The sequence below is a fragment of the Alexandromys fortis genome, unplaced genomic scaffold (assembly GCF_014885135.2).
Source record: "Alexandromys fortis isolate MF-2015 unplaced genomic scaffold, M_Fortis_MF-2015_v1.1 scaffold_175, whole genome shotgun sequence".
In the NCBI taxonomy this organism is placed as follows: Eukaryota; Metazoa; Chordata; class Mammalia; order Rodentia; family Cricetidae; genus Alexandromys; species Alexandromys fortis.
Window position 1 is genome coordinate 3,514,644 of NW_026068065.1, and position 15,208 is coordinate 3,529,851.

General features: G+C 35.1%; 1 pseudogene; it reads right to left on the reverse strand.

Moving 5' to 3' along the window:
• Positions 1 to 200: 200 nt before the first annotated feature.
• Positions 201 to 1,114, reverse strand: LOC126487631 (probable rRNA-processing protein EBP2; annotated as a pseudogene).
• Between the last annotated feature and the right edge of the window lie 14,094 nt (positions 1,115 to 15,208).

Genomic DNA, 15,208 nt, shown 5'->3' on the forward strand with positions numbered 1-15,208 from the left:
GTCTTAATTTTGAAATTTTTAATAGTCAGCAATATTATTTAATATGCAAACTTCTCAATCTTTTAGTCTCTGTTTTTGACCCGAGTATCTTGCATAAGTTTAATTTATTTAAAAAATTCTACAAAAAGAAAGACGAAAGTTCTGAGTGTTTTGTAGTCTGTACATTCAGCCTTTTTCTTGGTTCTTTAGAACGATACTGTTCAGCGGGCTTTGCTCTTCATTTTCTGTCTTGTTTGTTTTCCTGGGTGCTTATTTGCCCCCTTTTTTCCCAGGCTTCCTGGGGCCCTTGCCGTGAGCCACATTGGCTTGGAAGCTGGAGACATCGTTGTAGCTTTCACGAGTGTTCCATTTGGTGCCTTTCTTCTTTTCAACAAAACCAAACTTCTGGTTTTTGTACCATCGTTTGGCACTGGGCCCTTTACTCATCTGCTGGCTCTTGGCTCTGGCCTTTGTACTGCATTCAGCAGGCTTCTGATCCCCCTCAAGGAAATCCAGCTTATCAGAGAAGCCTTTCTGTTATTTCTTGATAGCATTCATCATGTGTTTTTTCTCCTGCTGTCTCTTCTGCAAGACCTCAGTCTGTACCTTCTTTCCGTATTTTCTAAGTGCTCAAAGTTGCTTGGCCTTTTCACATTTCTCCATGGCAGCCTGCTTAGTCTGCAGCGCCTGTCGAATCTTTTGCATCTGCTGATCTGACTTGGACATTTCTGCAAAATAATCAGTGAGCCGCTTGGTGGTGACTTGGAGCTAATGGAGCCAGGGTAATACTCAGCACTGCAGCCTGGGCCTGGCGGTAGAAACTCATTTCGTTCTGGAAGTCGTCTTCTGGATTAACACCTTTCTTCTGGTCTTTGTTCTCCGGTGTTGGCTGAGTTTCATTGACTTCCGGCATTGGACCCAGGGTCACGTCGAGCCTTTCAACCCACTCCAGATCCCATTTGAATTCAGCCAAACACTGTTTCAGATCATTCACCTCATTCACCGCCTTCTTCTGCTTCTGGAGCACAACATTGAGGCCTGGCTTCAGGAGTCCGCGGGAAAACGCATCCTGCAACTCCTGATCTGAGACCAGGGACTCCTCTGACTCTGAATCCGAGAGCAGAGTGGTGTCCATCTTGCGACCTCCCGCCCCGCGGGGTGTGCCCACCACTCCACATGCCCTGAAGAAGCAAGCACCAGAGCCAGCAACTTCTCCACTAGCCTCTGGCTTTTCGACCCAGACTCTTGAATTTTTTGAATGCTGATGAACAAGCAACAACTGCTCAGAGACAAAGGCTTGTTAAGTGGGAACTGGTAAATTAAACTACCCTAAATATTAAATGTGTTAATATTAAAACAGAAATCAGAAAATGGAAGGCTGAGGATTCATCCATGGTTCATAGACATCGGATTTGAAAAGGGAGGCCTCTTGAAAATCCCAGCTACAGACATAAAGAAAGAAATCTAGAAAAACTACAAGTCAGGTGACATATATTTTACCTGCTCTAACAAAACAAAAACTCATCTTTGGTTGGCTTGTGTACATCACACAGTCCACATTTGTGATGATGCAGATGGGTGTATATTACCTTTGTGTGTTTTCAGAACAAGGGGACCAGACACCAATGAAAATGGGTGGCCTAGGTGATCCAACCACCCAGAAGTGTTCCCTGAGTATGCCAAAATATTATGGTGCTAATTCAGGGCCTTGTACTGTATGCCTTGAATGTGCTTCTAGATATCTTTATAGTTTGATTTTTTTTCATTTTCTAGAAATATTTAGTTTAATATCTTAATGTTGTTTTTTTTATTTCTAGCAACCTAGTCGTGATGATTCATCTTGATTGCTAAGTTGATTGAATTTGTAATCAACTAGAACTAAACTGGCAAAGTTTGTGAGGGTATGTAATGGAAGAACTGACTAAGGAAGGAAGACCCTCATTCACTGTCAGCATCACTTACTGTACTCAGCTCATAAATAAAGAAGCCTTAGAGAAAATAGTGCTGCTTTGACCTGCCCACCTTTTTCCTTGCTGATGCATACATCTAGTCTATTGGTGCTGTTGCTACTGTTATCCTTCCCTGACAGAGAACTCCGCTAGTTTAATGTTCAAATAAGGACTGAAGAGCAATGACTATGCAGAGATCCTATAGTACTTCAGCACCAGATTGGTACTGTTAAGACATATAACCTCATGAACTGAGCAACTACTGGGTTCTCAGACTTTCCATCAGTATAGTATAAGCCAATTTAATGAATCCCCATTTAAAGACATATTCATTCTGTCATTTCTGTCTCTAAAGGGGACTTTTCCTAAAAAACTCATGTAATTTTTCTGCCCCTTATAATCCCAGCACCCTCCAATTCAACATATTTCTCTATTTATCCATTTTTATTTAGCTGTTCCACTTGAATTAAATGCTACAGTATAACTGTGAATTTAGATGATTATCTCAGATGTCATTTCATATACAATTTATGAAATATTGTGTTCTTATATGAAGTTGTAACATTGACTATATTTAAGTAACATTAGGGTTTTCTGCGTATTTTTTATTTTTACTAGAGTTATTCAATTCACTATTCATGCAATATATTTTCTAAATTCAGCAATATGTTTAAGGAGTTGTACTAAGTTACATATTCTATATAGTATATCTGATATGGGTACACAAAGATTCCAATTTTTAATATTGATGGGCAAAAAACTTATTTTCAATGTAAGTTATCAAAAAGATTAAGTAAATGTTTTGATAAAATAGCCTATAATATTTTATTTGAGTTATGAATGAATGCTGTTATTTTTCATATAAACAAGCAGATTGAGTGTGGTGAAATTTTATTTGATTTGCTTTGTTTTGAAACTTTTGTCTTGTTTAAAGAATTTATTCCTAGTTCAATATCTTATTAGTTGTCCTTTTATTTTAACATTTCAATTTTCTTTAAATATTTAATTTTTTAGAATTCTGTTTTTATGAATGTAGAAGACATAGAACCACATCACTGTATTTTATTTTCTGAAAGGTAATATCAGATTGGCTCATTTTTTAAGTAAACATATATTTTTCTACTGATGGCTTAGAGCAATACTTTTAACAAACACCAAACCTCTATAAGCACACGTATCAGATTTTTTGCCTCGCAATTCAATTCTGTTCATTTATTTTCTTTTCTCATGCTAAACTGATGCATTGATTTCTCTAGACGTGTTATTCAACTCAATTACCATAGTTCCTGAGATATAATGAGAAGATGAAATATACTAAACAGATGCTTTTCAGAAGTTTGTAATTAATGTTCTTTAATGCTCAATGAGTGTAAAGAAAGGTCAATTGGTGCCTCATAACTAATCAAGTGTTTATATACTTTTCAAGAGACTAGCCATTACAGATGCAAGATGTGTTCCTCTGAGCTGTTCAGTCCCTTCAGTGTGTACTTAGAATGACAAGCTGAAAGCGTCTGTAACTTCATTAGCTTCCCACCTATTTTCAATCCTTATCAAGTAGGAAAGCCAAGAGAAAATCAATCGGATCTCTTTTCCTGTTCAACAGGGAAAGGCAGTTGGAGAAACAATCACCAGTATCCATTTGAGATCAGCATTTTATGGCAATACACAACGTCTAAACTGACTTGTCTTTCAATTACCTGAAAAATTTAGGTAACTTTAGATTTGGGACAGGATGCTTTAATCAATCTAAGCTTTGCTTAGTGTTTTGTATAAGTATTTAGTCAGTTATTAATACAATTTTTATAAAGAACTGAGATTTGGAAGAGAATTTAGGAGAATATTTTGCATTGAATATTTTATTCTATAATATCATTATTTGAATATAAATTGTTCACCCAGTGTGCACAAAAATAATTATTTAAATATTATACAAAATGTCATTAAATCAAAATTTATTGTATATTTATAATAAATTTTATAGTTAATGTATACACACACAAGCTCATTCCTAAAATGAGCAATGGTGTTAAATTAATTAGTTTTCTATTTTCTCAATTATTCACCCCTTCTTTGAAAAACAAAGTTTGTTCCATTGCAGATTGATCGATATTTTCAAAAATATAAATGTTTTGTTCACACAACTTTGTATTTGTAGCAATTAACACAGCTTTCTTTTACTAGAAACATACACTATTAAAACAATACCATGTATAATGCATTAATAGTATGTCATGTTTCCACAAAATTTTAAATATTTACCTTAAAGTTTTGAAGACATAACTTTTTTTTTCCAAATGAGAAATAGGTATTTAGTCAGTTACTAATACAATTATTTTTCGTAAAGAATTGAAATTTGGGAGAGAATTTAGGAGAATATTTTGCATTAATTTTTCTTATTCTATAATATTATTATTTGGATATGAAATGTCCCACCAATTTCATGTATTGGAACATGTGATCTACTACTACTCACATTGTTTTGGGAAGTCGGAGAACCTGTGAGTCATAAGACATTGTATTTAGAGATAAATTACCAGGGGACCTTTCTGGTGCCAACACTGAGTAAATTCATCCTAATGATTGAAGTTTTTCTTCCTCCTGTTTCTAAAGAAGCTATTTTAACTTCAGTTGGGTCCTCACACAGTGGCTAGAACTAAACAAATACAAAAACTAGTTCATTTGTTTTTGCGATAATTCCAACATTAAAATATTATGTGGAAAAGAAGGACTACATGTTGGTTTGATATCTGTTCTAAACATCTAGAATTTTTAACTTTCCATGGTTTTCCTAATGTGATTATTTGGTAGTGTGTGTGTGGGGGGGGACCCCGGGAATTTGCATTCAAGGAAAGTGTTCAACTACTGAGCTATATCCCTAGCTCTTCCTCAAAATTACTCAATGTTTTGCTTGTATGTTAGAATAGAGAATTAAGCCTATTAAAAATCATTGTTTTATAGTTACCTTGACTAGCATTATTATCTTCAAATGAGTATGATATGCAACAAAGAAATATAATCCCAAATTAAGTAATATTCAACTCTTTAAGTATCTGTAAAGTGAGTATTCAAGAAGTATTACATGTTTTATGAGGCAATTTGAAAGGAAAACTAAATATTTTATTATTTGAAGCATATTTCAATTCTACACTGTGAGAAGGTTAAAAATGTATAAGGCCCTATACCCATTGGTGTGATTGTTAGAAGAAAATGAAAACACATAGAATATTAGGCAAACAGAACCAGTCTTATCACAGGGTAATAGCAGCATCTACTACAATAATAATAATCTGTTGAAAACATCTTTCTTTTCTTTTATGTCAAATATCAGCCCAAGTAAAAAGGTAAAAATTGTGTAAAAGAATTAGTCAGGAAGTGGCAGGGCAGGCCTCTAATTTTAGTCCTTGGGAGGTAGAGATAGGCAGATCTCAGTGAGTACAAGGCCAGAATGGTCTACAGAGTGAGTTTTAAGGCAGTCACAGCTACACAGAGAAACCCTGTCTCAAAAGACAAACAAATGAAAAATAGAGCTGGATGCTGGTGGTGGCACATGCCTTTAATCCGAATACTTGGGGGCAGAGGCAGGTGGATCTCTGTGAATTCAAGGCCAGCCTGGTCTACAAAGCGAGTTCTAGTACAGCCAGGACTGTCATACAGAGAAGCCCTGTCTTGAAAAACAAAAATAGTACTACCACTACTACTACTAATAATAATTAATTGAAATAAAAATAAATAGAAATAGAAAAAGCAAAACAAAGCACACACACACAGAGACAGACACAGAGAGAGACAGACAGACAGACAGACAGACAGAGACAGACAGACAGACAGACAGACAGACAGAGACTCAGAGAACTTTTTGGTAGGCACTATTACTCCTTTTGCTATGTCTATATTATGTAGCCCTCACAAGCCTGAATATATTTGCATCAGTCAGGTATATAAAGAAGGGAAGCCAGTTAAACAGAATAGAAGAGCACCTATTGACAGGTAGCTCCCAGAGTACACTGAAGAATCATTTCCAAGAAAAAAATAAATACCAGAGAAAAGCTTTCAAAATGATTTTTCTGAACTAGATGTGACCTTTTCTCTTCCAACAATTCATTTTTCCATACAGAAAATATTCTCATCAGTAGGATATGTGATTAGGTTATAAAAGCAGTTGGCTTGAATAGACAGAAAATAAAATCTATCTAATTGTTTCAATCATTTATCTTGTATCTTGAGAGGTTCATTATGTTAACTATTCCAATGTATTTATCTCAGTCTTTGTAACTTTCCATGGGATATAATCAGATTAATTGGCTTTCCTGGCACTGATTCAGCAGTCAAAAGTCATTTCATAGCTTTTCCAACTTTTATTGAACTTACAGGTAGGGGTTTAAAGAGTTCTGAGCAAAACTCAGCTTCAATGCAAAGATGACAATTTGATTGGCTTGGGATAACAGGAACAAATAATAACTGTCATGTAGATAGCAGCCTATTCAGAACCTATTTGACTTTACAAATGTTTAAAGGAAAAAAAAAAGGTTCTCTATATGAGATGTTCCTAATTCAATGAAGCATAAACCTAATCTTGGAAAAGAAATAGGAGAGTACCCAAATAACTCAATGTACAAAGAGAAATACTATAATGTGTAGATTAAAAATTTATTGGCTATTCATCTACCTTCATTTCCAAAGAGCAGTCTGTAGTATGGTGATGTATAACAGAAGAAAACGCAAAGCCTCATTAAGAAACACATCAATTCTACTAATTTTAATATTTTGTTATCTTTGAATTTTTCTTCATTAAATTTACTAATTTAAAATAACATGTGCATATGAACATTATTTGTTACAATCCATCTGCTCCATTAAAAAGATAGTAAATCAAATAGACCATTAAGTAAGAATGTGAGTGAAATATCATTTAAAGCTAAAATAAGCAAAAAGAAAACTTCAGTTAAAATTCTGACATCCACAGAATAATTATTGTTTTAACATTGGTTTCATCTTGTTGAGTAGCTGCTACTGTATATTCTTTATTAGAAAGCTTGCTGTCTTTTCTGCAGTTAATGTTAAAGATTTTGTTTTGAAATCATTTTTTTTCATGAAGATTTGAAGTTTCCTTTAATTTAGGAGAGAGGGAGAAGGGAGGGAGAGAAGTGGGTGTTTATTGTACCTTATTTGGAAATCCCAGAGAATTTTAAATTAGGCATTAACATCTAAACATGACTTACAAATGAAGACCATCTCTTAAAAGGACTTGTGTTATTTATGTAATATACATTTTTTAACTACTACAGACTTTCTTCCATTAAAGATATAACATCTTCTATGACCATAGTGATTCTTGCTCCAGGAAAAAATTTGCATTATTTATTTGTCAAGTTTACATTAATTCAATATATTGTTTGATAGTAAAAAATGTGTTTCAAACTTCTAATTTAGTATTATTTGTTACATGCATTTGATGCTTTTTTCATTAAATAAAAGAACTATTTGCTCAGAAAATGAAATAATTTTAAAGGAAAATGACATTGTTTTATTTAAAGAAGTGATTGATAATTTTAGCAGGCACTTTGGTTTTGCTCCAGTTTTATGAGCTATAATAAGACACACAGTATAAGTGCGTGTGTGTGTGTGTGTGTTCATCATAGTTACAGGACAAGATTTGACATGGCTTGATGATGGGATTCTGTACGTATTTTGAGGAAACAAAGACGTAAATGGGACTTTGAAAGAAAGGGTCTTTATGTTGTTGTTTTTGTTTGAGAAAGCATTTCTCTGTGTAGTCCTGCCTTTCCTGCAACTCTCTCCTTAGTTCAAACTCCTCTCAAGTTCAGAGATCCGCCTGCCTCTGCCTACCAAGTTCTAGGATTAAAGGTATGCACCACAACTCCTTGCTTTTGAAACACAGTTTAAATAATGGTAAATGTATTATTGCATTAGAGAGGCATCTGGGAGAATTCTTGGAGGGTTTTTCTCTAGCTGGTAATGTTTTAAATGCTATGAGTAGGAGTAATGAACTTGCAGTGCCACATGTGGCATGAACATGTGGCATACATTTCTAAAAAAATTGTATTCTATCACATGTGTGTTCGCTTCGCTTAGGTGTATGAACTAGAAGTGTATTTATTCTTGTGTGAACAAGCTAACACTTCAGCAGCTCTTAATTTTACTGCTACCTATGGAAATCTTATCGACAGGTAAAGACAGGCTTACCAATTAGCCTCCTAGGACAGAAATAAGTAGGGAAAGAGGCATAGGTAATTAGCTTCAGGGAAAGTTAAAAATCACAAGGAGTTAATACGGCTTTTAGACTGTCATTTTCTACTCCTTTGAACTCTTGATAAGTTCTAGCACAGTGAAATAGCAGAGAGCAAAACAAATAAACAAAGCACTTAAAATTTAATTAACACAAGAAGTAAATGCATCATTACAACAGTTTTTGTTTCTCAAGAATTAGAGTGGCAGTGTTTTCTGAAGAATGATATTTGCATGTTTGAAGCTTTGCCAATGACAAGCAATAATATTCTCATCTCAGACGTTAATCAATCTCAATTCCTGACATTAGCCAGCATGATGGAAGGATCAGCAGGCACCAGTGGTGCAAAAGCACTTTTTGGCAGGCATGAACAACAGCGGTAACATCTAGGGGGAATTGACACACTTGTTGCTGCCTCTTAGCAATACAAAGAGAAAACTACACTAGGCAACTGGAGCATAATAGTAAGGTGATCACTGCTGCCACCTTTTGGTAAAAGAGGCACATGAGTCACCTTTTGGGTACTTCTGGAATCATTATGAAACACAGTTAACTATTACAGATTTTTCTACAAGTGCATGGAAATACAGCTGACAAGTACCAATGTACACTTGCTATTTTGATCAGATTTTATCTTTAGACATCTGTAATAAGAAAAGTATAGATTATATATAGTTTTAAGTATATGGAATCTATGGATTCTTTATTTCCTAAAAAATATGTGATATACTAATATTATTTTTCAAATATGCTAATTTTATTATTTTTCAAATTGCAATGTATAATTTATTACTTTGACTTCTAGGAATATAATTAATTGCAATAAAACAGAAATATAATGTTACTCTTTCAATACATTCATTAAAAACTTTATAAATATTATTTCATTGCACACAATATTTTAGACACATGACATATCTATCAATGACATGACGATCTTTATCCAATAATATTATAAACTATATTACCTTGCAGGAAATTTTTAAGCACATTTTTCCTTAATTATGAAAGAGTAGGTTGGTTGGTAGCTTAATAGGTTATGTGGTAGTTTGAATGTCATTCTGACAGGTGTAAGATGATATCTCAAAGTTGTTTTGATTTGCATTTCCCTGATCGCTAAGGAGGTTGAGCATGACCTTAAGTGTCTTTTGGCCATTTGAACTTCTTCTTTTGAGAATTCTCTGTTCAGTTCAGTTCCCCAGTTTTTAATTGGGTTAATTAGCATTTTTTGAAGAAAGTGTGGAATATATACACATTAGAGTAATATGCTGCAGTAAAAAACAATGACTTCTCGACTTTTGCATGCAAATGGATGGAAATAGAAAACACTATCCTGAGCGAGGTAACCCTGACCCAAAAAGATGAACATGGGATGTACTCACTCCTAATTGGTTTCTAGCCATAAATAAACGTCACGGAGTGTATACCTGGTGAACTTAAAGAAGCTAAATAAGAAGGTGAACCCAAGGAAAAACATATAGTTATCCTCTTGGCTATGGGAAGTAGACAAAATTGCCGGGGAGAAAATTGAGATCTTGGGGGTGGGGTGGGATGGGGATAAGGGGGGACGGGGAGAGAAAAGTGAGAAGGGGAGGATTGGGGGAACTTGGGGAAACAGGAAGATTGGGATAAAGGAAGGTTGGATAGGGGAGCAGGGAAGCACATATCTTAGTTAAGGGAGCCACCTTAGAGTTGGCAAGAGAGTTGAACCTAGAGTGGCTCCCAGGAGCCCAAGGCGATGTCCCCAGTTAGTCCCTTGGGAAGCTGAGGATAGGGAACCTGAAATGACCCTATCCTATAGCAATACTGACGAATATCTTTCATATCACCATAGAACCTTCATCTGGTGATGGATGGAGATAGAGACAGAGACCCACACTGGAGCACTGGACTGAGCTCCCAAGGTACCAATGAGGAGCAGATGGAGGGAGAACACAGCAAGGATGTCAGGACCACGAGGGGTGCACCCACCCACTGAGACAATGGGGCTGATCTATTGGGAGCTCACCAAGGCCAGCTGGACTGTGACTGACAAAGCATGGCATAAAACCGGACTCTCTGATCATGGCGAACAATGAGGGCTGATGAGAAGCCAAGGACAATGACACGGGGTTTTGATCCTACTTTATGTTCTGGCTTGGTGGGAGCCTAGCCAGTTTGGACGTTCACCTTCCTAGACATGGACAGAAGGGAAAGGACCTTGGACTTTCCACAGGGCAGGGAACCCTGACTGCTCTTTGGACTGGAGAGGGAAGGGGGAGAGGAGTGGAGGGAGGGGGAGAAGGGTGGGAGGACGGGGAGGGAAATGGGAGGCTGGGAGGAGGCAGAAACTTTTTTTTCCTTTTCTCAATAATAAAAAAAAATTGTTTATCTCCCAGTGTGAGATTACTGGAGAAATTTCAGTCTCATGGGGTCTGTTGTTCAATAGTTATGATAGTCAAAGTGAGGGACATACATGTCTCTTTAAAATATCTTCATCCTGGTCAACCCTGTTACAATATGGTGGTCAGGAAAAAGAAATAGGAAAAGGTGAAAGGGAGAGAAAATATAGATTGAGAAAGAGATTGATGTTATTATTTCGTTGATCTAAGTTCTGTAAATATTGTGTTGCTCCATCTGTCTTTGTCCTTTTGCTTTTTGTTATACATCCTGAGTGGCATGCTTCTAATTTCAAAATATAGAATTTAAATGTTTTTTCTTTTGTAAATATTATTTCCTTTTAATTTTAAGGATTGTTTATTCTCTGAAAACTTCTTACACATATAAAATGTATCGTGATCATATCCACCCATCATTCCTCAATCCTCATGCCCCACTCCAAAGTCTTTCAACAGCTCATATCCATTCCCATATGGTTACTATAGTATCTGAATTCAGTAGATTAAAAATAAATCATCATTTTTTTCTTTGATTTATTCCTAGGTGTTCATTACATTGTTAACTTCAGTCTTTTCATTATAAATTTTCTTGCTGATTTTTTCTTAGTATTGATAGGGGAAGTCAGAGAAAGGTTACAGAAAAATTAACTGAGAGGAGCTGGAGGGAGAAAAGAGAGGAGGAAAAATAATTTAATTCTATCTTAATTAAAACAAATTTTAAAAAATATATAGGTGATACTTTTTACTTTTTTTTAAATTAGTTTACCTAAATTTTTGTATATTTTGTGTGGTGAAAAGAGTTTCTGTTTTCTTATGGAGCACTGAATGTTCCACTAATTTAGGAAATCAGCTTGTTTATAGAGTTGTTAGAAGCTGTGTTACACACACACACACAAACACATGTGCATGTATGCATGTACAAACACACACACTATACACACTTGATAGTAACTTCTGTGTTTATTTTCAATTTCAAATAAGAATTAGCTTGCAGCTGTACAAATACTACTGTTGATAAAAAAAAGTAGTTCTCACCACAAATGAATAAAAGGGAGGCAAAGGCAGAGGAGGGACAGAGGAGGGGAAAACTGTGGATGGAATGTAAAATGAAATAAAAAAAATAAAGGTCATGTGAAAAAATATGGCTTATTGTAGAGCCAAATATGAGAAATCATGTTCTAGGAACACAGATTTAGGTTTCTTCAAATGCCATATGCCAATGAGGTAGCAATTACATTATCTTTTAATGTAACAGAAAAAGAAAGTCATTAGACAACATACTTTTAAATATCTTGTTGTGAACATCAGGTAGGTAGGTTACAGCAAATGAGAGAAGTTCACCTATAAGTATTAGACAGCAATCTTAACTCTTTGGTTGGTGGAAATTGGGGCTCTGCTCATACATTCTGAATGATTTACTTAATGGTCATAAACAATGTGAGGTTAGATACAGAGAAGAGAGAAAAATAACTAATAGTAGGGGTTACAGTGTGGTCCAAGATATGATAGCCTTTGCTGGAGTGGCTGTGGAGGAAGGGGTACCCTCATCCATTGCTGGTGGGAATGCAATCTTGTGCAACCACTTTGGAAATCAGTTTCGGTTTCTCAGGAAATTCGGGATCAACCCAGCAATACCACTCTTGGGAATATACCCAAGAGATGCCCTATCATATGACAAAAGCATTTGTTCAACTATGTTCATAGCAGTATTATTTGTAATAGCCAGAACCTGGAAACAACCGAGATAAACAAATCTTAAGATTGGAATAGTAGTTGGAGAAATTTTCTCCCGGAAAGAAATTTACAAGTTTTTAGAATACCTTTAAAAAACTGACAATGATGTGTCAGTAGTGGCCAGAACCTATCTTGAGGAGATACAGCTTCTACATACTTAAATGTGGCCTTCTATTTAAACCTTAACCTTATTTCAGTAACTAGAAGAGCAAGATAGATTTGGGCCATGGCATTCACTGAAATTCTTTGTCCTTTCCAATATATCCACATTGGATAAACCTTTTTCTGCTTTTCACTATTAATTTGGCTGTTTTAACTTGCTTATAAAGGATGAGTGGCTACACCTTACTTGTTGGAATTTAATCTCCATGACCACATAGTAATATCACTAAGCAAAATTTAAATTATTAGAAAAATTGTCACTCTATAAATATATACAAAGTACATTAACTATAATTTATAAGCTTTATATATGATATATTTTATTTTGCAATGTATAAATTAAGTATATTATTTCATATGTGTATTTAATACATTCTGATCATACTTACTCCACTATCTGTTACCCTCTTCCTTCCCTCACTGATATTCCCATTCTCTCTGGAAGACCCGTACCACTTATAATTCTTTTTGTTTTGTTTTGTTTGTTTTGTTTTGTACTATTTTGTGACCAACTGAGTTTACTCAGGGCCATCCATATGAACATGGTGTAGAGTTGTTTGCTAGAGCATGGGGGACTTATCAGTGGCTATAAAACTATTGGAAATATCGGTTTTCCTTCTACTAGCATCCAAGTAGCTCTCCAGGGAGGCATAGGTAGCACCTGATGAGTCCCTCCACTGTCCATTACTAAATGTTGAAACGCCCTGTCTTATAGAGGCCCACTGCATGCAATTTCAGCTGCTGTGAATTCATAATTTTAAGCACAATGCTATGTCCAGAAGATAATGTTTCCTGGCCATTGATATCATCATTTAGTTCTCATAGTCTTTATAAATCCTCTTCCATGATTTTCCTGGAGTCTCAGAAGTGTGATACAAATGTATAACTGGGCATACAACAGTCACTTATTTTTGTTATCTTGAGTACTGAGTAACCTCAGTGCTATTTCTTGCCAAAAGAAGCTTCTTTTGATCAACAATGAAAGTATCACTTGTCTAAACGTGCAGAAGGCTGTTTGACCACATCATCATTAAGCAAAATAACAGTATTAAGTCACCTTACTCATGAGCTATGGCCTCACGTGCTATAGGCATTACATAATAATTCTAGCATTATTACTCTTGCTCAAGGCTGCTTTTGTTACTCAGGATTTTTTTCTATTTGTGTGAAGAATGGCATTTGAATTTTATTCAAAATATCGTGAGTATATACATCACTTTTGGTAGGATGGCCACTTTCACAATATTGTTTCTTTCAGTTGGTGAGCAGATGAGGTATTTTCTAAATAGATTAAGATGCATTAATATGGGTAGCTATATTAGTGAAGTTAAAATACCACATAATACTCTTTAATATCTATTGAAATTAGGTTGTTAATAATTCTCAAGTTAATGTGTCTTTTCTTATATTTTCCCCTCCTAATGGTCTACTATTCATGGTAGGACCTGCAAATAAGATGTAAGTGTTCTGAGAAAACTCTTCCCTTACTTGTTCCCTAGAAGAGCAATGTATGTTGCCAACTTTGGTTAGAACAGAAGGTAACAAAGACAGAGTCTCTGTCATATTGACTAGGCCCAATTGGGGACACAGTTTCACAGTGTTTGTTGCCCTCCTTCCTGTAGGAAAAGTAGTTGTCAAAGATGTCAAGAGTGGAAAAATATTCTTTCCTAAAATACTGGGGACTATTAACTCATTTTACGGATTGGGTTATAAAATATTAAGTGTCTTCTCGTATTTTTTTTTTCAACATGTGTGACAGCAAGCATAACCTTTTTTTTAAAAAAAAAAAACTGGGTTGCCTTATCCAGCTTTGATATGAGGGTTTGTGCCTAGTCTAAATGTCACTTGTTGTACTGTATTCAGTGGATATCCCTAGAAGGCTTGCTGTTTTCTGAAAGGAAACAGAGGAGAACTGGATTGGGGTAAGGAGGGGTAAGGGGGGACTTAAGAGAATGGAGGGATGGAAAACTGCAGTTTTGAAGTATTATATGAATAGAATAAAAATATTTTATTGAATTGTGATATTATATGTACCCCACATTATGTTTCATTAGATAGAAATAAAATTTCTTCCTTACTTGAAGTAAAAAATTTATGTAAAAACATGCCCAAGTGGTTTTAGCATAAGCCCGTGAGTCATGAAAAGTCAAAGTTTACAAGCAATGTGATCAGTGAAGAGAGAGAGAGAGGAGGGTCTTTCAATTTACTTTGAGGGAAGGATTTCTGGGAGAGAAATTAAGGCATATCTTTTGCCCCCTTTCTGCAAATGATAACTGAGAATGATAAAATAATGGATTCATTTTTCAGTTTCTTATTTTGGTAGTATAGAGTTGCAATCAATAAATTCTGCTTAATTCAGAAATCTTCAGAGGGTCAGTAAATTATAAAGAAACTTCTTTGATATTTTTCCTCTGCTTTGTCATGACAGCACCCTTGATTTCTTGTTCTTACATACTTAAAATGGAATTATTTGAAGTGTTTAACTTCAACCTTTCCTCCTTGAGTCTTATAACTGAAGTTATTTCACTCTTTAAAAACTCATCTATTATAAAAAGGAATTATAATTTAAGTGAAGACTATAATGTTGAGAAGGAGAAATGGATTGATTGAATTAGGACAGAAAAACTGATTGAGGTTTAAATTAAAGATGAAGTATAAATGACATGAAAGTAATGCATTTTCCAGGAGCTACACTTTTTATTTGAAGAGAGCTTTTAGTGTCTAGCTACTTTGGTAATTTTTAAATGGAATATATCCAT